This window comes from Coregonus clupeaformis, chromosome 31 (genome assembly GCF_020615455.1).
Source record: "Coregonus clupeaformis isolate EN_2021a chromosome 31, ASM2061545v1, whole genome shotgun sequence".
Lineage (NCBI taxonomy): Eukaryota > Metazoa > Chordata > Actinopteri > Salmoniformes > Salmonidae > Coregonus > Coregonus clupeaformis.
In genome coordinates this window covers 124951-133939 of record NC_059222.1, presented here as the reverse complement: position 1 = coordinate 133939, position 8989 = coordinate 124951, and positions in this window count along the sequence as shown.

Genomic DNA, 8989 nt, shown 5'->3' with positions numbered 1-8989 from the left:
GTGTATGCTCTCCGACCAGTAACGGAACGAGATTGCGTGAAATGGACGTACAGCGTCCAGAATTGCATCAGATTGTGTACAGGGCGTTAGAAGCTAATTTTGAGAAAAAAAGATACATCTCCCATTTTGGGTGCTCTAGAACAGGGGCTCCAAAACGTTTTTACTCAGGCCCCACTTCAAGCATTGGGGAACATCCTACACCCCAGCTGCGCACTGTAATGAATACTCGGACAGAGTGGTAAGATCCAATCGCAGAATAGCGATGCTTTATTAGAGTACAGACAAGGGAATAGCTTAATCGTGGTCGGGCGGGCTGTGGTCAAAACCGGGCCAGGCATAGACAGGCAGAGGTACCAATGGAGCGGGCTTAGTCGTAGTCGAGGGCACAGGCACAGGATCAGAGGACGGTAATTACTGGGGTAGACAAGCAGAGGATTAAGCAATTCGGGGAGTCAAACAACAAGGCACAGGTCGGATACACGGGTAATCAAAAACAACAAACTCTCTCTCTCTCGGAACAAAACGCTTAGCAAGTCACAAAGGAACAATACCTCGCGCCGACTGAGCTTCTGAGCACACCTTAAATCCTACACTAATTACTGACAGGTGTGCTCAGAACTCAGGTGAACCAGATCGAGTCTGATGACTCCCCCTCTCTGTAGATCGGGGAAGTGTCAGACTCTGTCCAGACACTGCCAACCCCCGATCCCTTACAGTATCCCCCTCCCCAGGGCCGGCTCCTGACGGCCTTCTACCTCTACCGGGTGGTCTTCCTCTGGGTCGGGGTCCTGGATGATCTGGGTGCTCAGCGTGGAAAGTGACCTTGAGAGCGGGATCCAGTATGTCCTTAGCCGGAACCCAGGACCGTTCCTCAGGTCCATATCCCTCCCAGTCCACGAGATATTCGATGCCCCCTCGTCTCCGTCTTGACTCCAGTATCTCGTGGACTGTATAGGTGGTGTCCTGTTCATCCTCCAAAGGTGGTGTAGTAGGTTGTTGAGCGATTGGTGGATACATCGGGCTATAATGGACAGGTTTCAACAGGGAGACGTGGAACGTAGGGTTTATCCTGTAGTGTCGAGGGAGTAACAGACGGTAGGTGACAGGGTTAATACGTCTCTGAACTTTGAAAGGACCAATGTACCTGGGTTGGAGCTTCTTGCAGCTCCGTCGGAACCGCAGGTCTCGGGTAGACAGCCACACTCGTTGCCCGGGTTGATAAATGGGAGTAGGTCTCCGGCGTCGGTCGCCGTAGGTCTTTTGCTGTTGTGAGGCTTGACTGAGATGTTGATGGGCCGTCTCCCAGACCTGCGCACTCCGACGGAACCACTCGTCCACTGCCGGTACCATCCCTGATGCGGTATCCCACAGGAACAGGGGGGGTTGATACCCTAGAACACACTGGAAGGGCGTTAAGCGTAGGGAGGTGTGAATGAGTGAGTTCTGAGCATACTCTACCCAAGGAAGGAATCGACTCCACTCTTGCGGCTGCCGCGAACATTGTTGCCGTAGATATTTCCCAATTTCCTGGTTGAGCCGTTCTGTCTGCCCATTGGCCTGGGGATGATATCCGGAGGTTAGGCTAACCGAGATGCCCAAGCGTTCGCAGAATGCCTTCCATACCCGGGATACAAACTGGGGTCCCCGGTCGGAAACAATATCCTCCGGGACACCAAACTGCCGGAACACCTGGGTAAACATAGTCTCAGCCATCTGAGTGGCGTTAGGCAAACGGGTCATGGGTACTAACCGGCACATCTTGGAGAAACGATCGATGACCACGAGAATTACAGTATGGCCCTCTGATTCTGGTAGGCCGGTAACAAAGTCCATAGCAATGTGCGACCATGGTCGTTGAGGAGTTGGCAATGGCATCAGCTTACCCTCCGGTAGTGCACGAGGTACCTTGGACTGAGCACATACTGAACAGGATAAGACATAGTCTCTGACGTCATCTGTGAGGGAATCCCACCAGTATTTTCGGCTGATGAGTCGTGTAGTTCGAGTGATTCGGGATGACCAGATCCCAGCGACGTGTGGCACCATTCCATCAGTTGAGGTCGAAGAGGAGCTGGCACAAACACCTTAGACCCCGGGGTTTCTGGAGTGGCTGGTTCCGCTTGTAAGCTCTCCTGAATCGTGTCATCAATAGCCCACCTCACCGGACCAGCACGGTAACTCATGGGGAGAATAGGTTCTGGCTCCACGGGTCTTTCCGTGCGCTCGAACCGTCGGGAAAGCGCGTCCGCCTTACGATTCTTGGACCCGGGGATATAAGAGACAGTGAATCGGAAACGGTTGAAGAATAAAGACCACCTTGCCTGTCGGGAGTTCAGTCGTTTGGCACTGTGAAGATACTCCAGGTTGCGGTGGTCCGTGAGCACTTGGAACGGATGCTCTGCTCCCTCCAACCAATGTCTCCACTCCTCCAGTGCTAACTTCACCGCCAGTAATTCCCGATTACCCACGTCATAGTTCTGCTCGGCAGAATTCAGTTTCCTTGAAAAGAAAGCACAGGGTCGTGATTTAGGCGGCTCACCTTGGCGTTGGGATAACACGGCTCCAACTCCAACCTCCGAAGCGTCCACTTCCACGATAAACGGTAAGGTAGGGTCCGGCTGACATAGAATAGGAGCGGTGGTAAAGTTCAAACGCACGCACTGCCCCCTCCGTCCAGTTCAGACCGCGACCCTTGTAGCTGGTCATCGCCGACAGGGGCGCTGCGGTTGTGCTGAAATTACGCACGAACCGTCTATAGTAATTGGCAAACCCTAAGAACCTCTGGAGCTCCTTCACCGTCTTGGGTTGAGGCCAGTCTTGTACCGCTTGCACCTTGGATTCATCCAGTTTAACCCCGTCGGGAGTGAGTATGGCCCCAAGGAAGGAAATCGTAGTGACATGGAATTCACTCTTTTCTGCCTTCACGAACAGAGAATGTTGTAGGAGCCGATCCAGAACCTGTCGTACATGGGACACATGTTCACTCAGAGAGTTAGAATATATTAGGATGTCATCAATGTACACTATAACAAATCGATCAATCATGTCTCTGAAAATGTCATTCATGAACGCCTGGAATACTGAGGGTGCGTTGGTAAGTCCATAGGGCATGACACAATATTCTTAGTGTCCTCGATGTGTGATGAAGGCGGTCTTCCATTCATCCCCCTCTCTAATACGCACCAGATTGTACGCACTCCTGAGGTCCAGTTTACTGTACATGGAGGCCTGTCCCACCTGTTCAAGGGCTGCTGGAATCAAAGGAAGGGGGTAACGATTTTTGATGGTAATATCGTTCAACCCTCGATAGTCTATACAAGGACGCAGTCCGCCATCCCTTTTTCTTCACAAAGAAAAAACTGGATGCGGCGGGGAGACGTCGATGGGCGAATGGCCCCTTGCTGTAGCGCCTCATCAATATACTGGCTCATCGCTTCTCGTTCCGGCTGTGACAACGGGTAGATTCTTCTACGAGGAGGTGTAGCTCCGGATAGCAGATCAATCCCGCAGTCCCAGGCCCGATGAGGTGGTAACACGGTAGCCCTCTCCTTGGAGAACACCTGTGTGTAATCCTGGTATTCTGTAGGGACCACAGTAGACACCGCACCCTGCGCATCCTCCACAGTAGACATTTTGCACGGTAAATTGAGGCACTCTGCCCTACATACCTCACTCCAAGCTGTGATATCGCCAGATTTCCAGGAGATGACCGGATCATGGAGGACGAGCCAGGGGTGGCCGAGAACTAGTGGCTCCCGTGGAGCGGAGATGACGAAATTATTATTTTTTCTCCTGGTGTATGGAGCCCACTTGTAACTTGATTACCTCTGTACGGTGCGTAATGAACCCAGTGCCCATGGGCTCACCGTCTAGCGCGTTGACTCGCAGGGGAGGTTGAATTGGGATAAGTTGAACTCCCAACTCCTCAGCAAGACCCATATCCAGAAAGCTGGCAGCCGCTCCGGAATCAATAAGTCCTTCCAACCTGCGCACTTTCTCTCCGACAGATAAGGTAACTGGCACATACATTTGTTTCGATGTAATGTTCAAAACTTAATTCTCACTCACCGGTTTGGCAGTTCCGAGGCGATATCCTGGTGTACGGTTAGGTCGTACCGGACATTGACGAACGAAATGACCCGACTGACCGACGTTGTTGTCTCACCGAACCTTGTAGAGGTGACCGTCCCAGTTGCATAGGTTCCTCCTCAGATTCTCTCCTCCGCTCTGTCGATTGCATAGGACCAGTGATCGAGGACTCCCGGACTGTGGATGCCTTGTGTTGCACTATAAGATTATCAATAGAGATGGCTATTTTGATAAACTTATGTAGCGCAGTGATATCTCCTCGACAAGCCAACTCAGTCTGTACGTCTTTGCGCAGCCCTCTTCGGAAAACTGTGAGCAAAGCAGTCTCGCTCCATCCGCTACCGGCTGCTATAGTATGGAACTCTAAAGCGTAGTCGGCTACTGTGCGACGGCCCTGCTGAAGTTCGCATAGTTGGTCTCCCAAACTACGCCCAGATACTGGGTGGTCGAACACCTCTTGAAACAGTCTCTTGAACTGAACTTCCGCATTCAACTCGAGGACCTCAGCTGCCCAAAGCGCAGTAGCCCAATCCAGTGCTCTTCCCGTTAGCAGAGAAATAATGAAATCCACCCTGCTACGGTCATCGGAAAAACATCGATGCGATTATCACGGCATATACAGGGACGTCTGGAGTAGAAACCCCTGACATTTGCCAGGTTCCCCGTCGTACCTTGCAGGTAGAGAAATCGGAGGTGCATGACGAGGACTGACCGTGCTCGGGGTGGTGCCTTCAGCCGCACCAGCGTTGAGTAACTGTAGGAGTTCATCCATCCGTTTCTCCTGTATCTCCCATCGCCTCTGTAATTCCGCTGGATCCATGGTATTGGCGAGGTATTCTGTAATGAATACTCGGACAGAGTGGTAAGATCCAATCGCAGAATAGCGATGCTTTATTAGAGTACAGACAAGGGAATAGCTTAATCGTGGTCGGGCGGGCTGTGGTCAAAACCGGGCCAGGCATAGACAGGCAGAGGTACCAATGGAGCGGGCTTAGTCGTAGTCGAGGGCACAGGCACAGGATCAGAGGACGGTAATTACTGGGGTAGACAAGCAGAGGATTAAGCAATTCGGGGAGTCAAACAACAAGGCACAGGTCGGATACACGGGTAATCAAAAACAACAAACTCTCTCTCTCTCTCGGAACAAAACGCTTAGCAAGTCACAAAGGAACAATACCTCGCGCCGACTGAGCTTCTGAGCACACCTTAAATCCTACACTAATTACTGACAGGTGTGCTCAGAACTCAGGTGAACCAGATCGAGTCTGATGACTCCCCCTCTCTGTAGATCGGGGAAGTGTCAGACTCTGTCCAGACCCTGCCAACCCCCGATCCCTTACACGCACGTGCACGCGTGACGTCTATTTCTATGGGCACAAGCACAGTTCGTGACACAAACTGTTTACACCCCTCTTGTTGGCGGAGAGAACATTTTGCAGGTTTAAAGCTTATTTCCTGCAATTCTACACATTTTGTCATGGGGTGCAGAGAAAATGTTGCAGTTTTAAAGCAAATTTACTTGCAATTCTATACATCTTGCCATGTCTAATGTGCATTCATGTGATATCTAAGTGACTCGAACATTACTACAAAATCGATGGGCTAAAAAACCAAGCTAAAAAACGTTATCTGACATGGGCTAGTTGATCTGGACATTTCTGACAAGTTATAAATAGCTCTCTAAGGTGTGCAATGACTGACATGACAAGAGGAATACTCATGATGTACTACCCAATTTTCATTTTCTACTATTACAACTTTAAAGAGTAAGTTGAAAGCAGGACTGAGTACCCCCTGCTGACCCCTAGGGTTTGGGAACCACTGCTCTAGATGGTAAAGCCTCCTCCTAGCACCTGCACACATGTTCCTCCATTTCAGTAATTAAAAGGTCCTGGAGGGCACCCAGCTGTGACTTCTGACCTAGGTAGCAATGATTGGATTATATTTATAGATGAATGAGTTGAGTGTTAGTTGGAGTGCATGTCAGTAGCTTGTAGATCTAAAGTAGATCTAAAGTCAAGAAGGGGAGGCTCATTAAAAGTGCTTCAATCCAATACTGTGACTTCAGCACATTTGGTCATGAGTTTATAAATGTGTGTTCAGAAATGTCTTAGTTGGGTAAAAATACATTTTAATGGATTGGATTTGAAGAAGGTACCTCATATCATGATTTTAAGATCTGTGTGCTTTTCTATATCAAAGAACTGCTAAATCTCTAACATGAAAGGAGTATTATGGTAGGAGATCTAAGTGACATATTACATGTTTATGAGACAGTTAATAGCATTCTCACTGTGCCTCTGTGCGGTTCCAGCTGTGTTTGCAATCTACTCTCTCCCTCTGTTTACCTGCTAGGTCTTGTAGCTTAGAATCTCCCACTGGGCCAAACACACACACACACAGACACACACAGTCACACACAGGGAAAGGAACAAACACACACACACACACACACACACACACACAGGGAACACAGCCCTGAGAAACTGAAATGAGAGAGCAGGTGTCGTTTTTCACATAGGTCTCTCATAGGGGATCAGTGGGCAAATAAAGTACAGTACATGACCAAAGGTATGTGGACACCTGCTCGTCAAACATCTCATTCCAAAATCATGGGCATTAATATGGAGTTGGTCCTCCCTTTGCTGCTATACCGGCCTCTACTCTTCTGGGAAGGCTTTCTACTAGATGTTGGAACGCTGGTGCAGGGACTTCCTTCCATTCAGTCACAAGAGCATTAGTGAGATCGGGCACTGATGTGGGGTGATTAGGCCTGGCTCGCAGTTGGCTTTCCAATACATCCGAAAAGTGTTTGATTGGGGTTGAGGTCAGGGCTCTGTGCAGGCCAGTCAAGTTCTTCCACACCGATCTCAACAAACCATTTCTGTATGGACCTCGCTTTGTGCACAGGGGCATTGTCATGCTGAAACAGGAAAGGGCCTTCCCCAAACTGTTGCCACAAAGTTGGAAGCACAGAATCATCTAGAATGTCATTGTATGCTGTAGCATTAATATTTCCCTTCACTGGAACTAAGGGGCCTAGCGTGAACTATGAAAAACAGCCCCAGACTTTTATTCCTCCTCCACCAAACTTTACAGTTGGCACTATGCATTGGGGCAGGTAGCATTCTCCTGGCATCCGCCAAACCCAGATTCATCCGTTGGACTGCCAGATGGTGAAGCGTGATTCATCACTCCAAAGAACACGTTTCCACTGCTCCAGAGTCCAATAGCGGAGAGCTTTACACAACTCACTTGAGCATGGTGATCTTAGGCTTGTGTGTGTGACGAGTACTGATATACGAAGAGGCAGGACGCAGACGCAGGTATTAACAAGGTTTACTTAATAATGAGAAAGAGAATAACAAAGAGAGAGTAACCGACACGACGCTTAACAATCACACACACAACACAATACAGAACAGTCCAGGGCTAAATAGGGGTGGTGATGAGATGATGAGGTGCAGGTGCGCTGAAGGTGATTAGGGTGCGTTGGGTTTCCATTCCGGTGTTGCCGAGGTGGTGCGCTCAGACCGGTGGCTCAGTAGACCGGCGAATCAAAGCGCCGGAGGGGAGCAACGGGAGGAGACGTGACAGTGTGCAACTGCTCGGCCATGGAAACCCATTTCATGAAGCTCCCAACGAACAGTTCTTGTGCTGACGTTGCTTCCAGAGGCAGTTTGGAACTTGGTAGTGAGTGTTGCAAACGAGGAGAGACGATTTTTACACGTTACGCGCTTCTGCACTCTGCGTTCCCATTCTGTGAGCTTGTGTGGCCTACCACTATGTGGCTGACATTTCCACTTCACAATAACAGCACTTACAGTTGACCGGGGCAGCTGTAGCAGGGCAGAAATGTGACAAATTGACATGTTGGAAAGGTGGCATCCTATGACGGTGTCACGTTGAAAGTCACTGAGCTCTTCAGTAAGGCCATTCTACTGCCAATGTTTGTCTATGGAGATTGCATGGCTGTGTGCTCAATTGTATACACCTGTTAGCAACGGGTGTGGCTGAAATAGCAGAATCCACTCATTTGGCGCTTGTAACGCCAGGGTAGTGGGTTCGATCCCCGGGACCACCCATACACAAAAATGTATGCACGCATGACTGTAAGTCGCTTTGGATAAAAGCGTCTGCTAAATGGCTTATTATTATTATTATTATTTGAAGGGGTGTCCACATATTTTTGTAAAAATAGTGTACTTGTACAGGGATCCCTTTGTTAGCGCTTCCCAGAGCCCTCACTGAGACAGACAGGCCCGAGAGAGATGACAGGACAGCAACACATCACCTGGGTGGGTAAAGATGGGAAAATGCCAGCCTCACCGATCCCACCAACTCATCAGAAACTAGCACTGTGATGTGGCAGAGTATGGGAATGCCACAGTTTCACTCTGGAATGCCAAAGTTTCCCATCCACTCTACGTTTTTTTTCACAAGACTACAATACATTCCCACAATACATTCCTGGCTAATAAGCCATGTACGCCACTCGATTCTTGACATATTTTAACTTCTTAAATACTGTAAAACATAATGTTAAGAGAGATCGTTAGAGGCCATACATTAACCCTTTACCTGAGGTGGCTGTAGTAAACCAATTATAACACTGTCTTAAGGATGACATACTGTCTGAGGTACACTGTCTTAAAGATTACATAATGTCTGAGGTACAGTGAGGAGTCTGATTAGCAGGGAAAAGGGAGTTGGACATTCTCATTACCGGGGATAGATGTCACAGAGCTGGGGAACAAATAGCAGGAACGTCAGATAACGCGGATTTGCACTGATGTGCCATGGAAAGCTGTCGTGAGGGTGAGGAAGGGTAAGATTATGGAAAAACATTTACTTAAATAACATTTTAGTTTGGAAAGTTATTAATGATGCATACATTTTA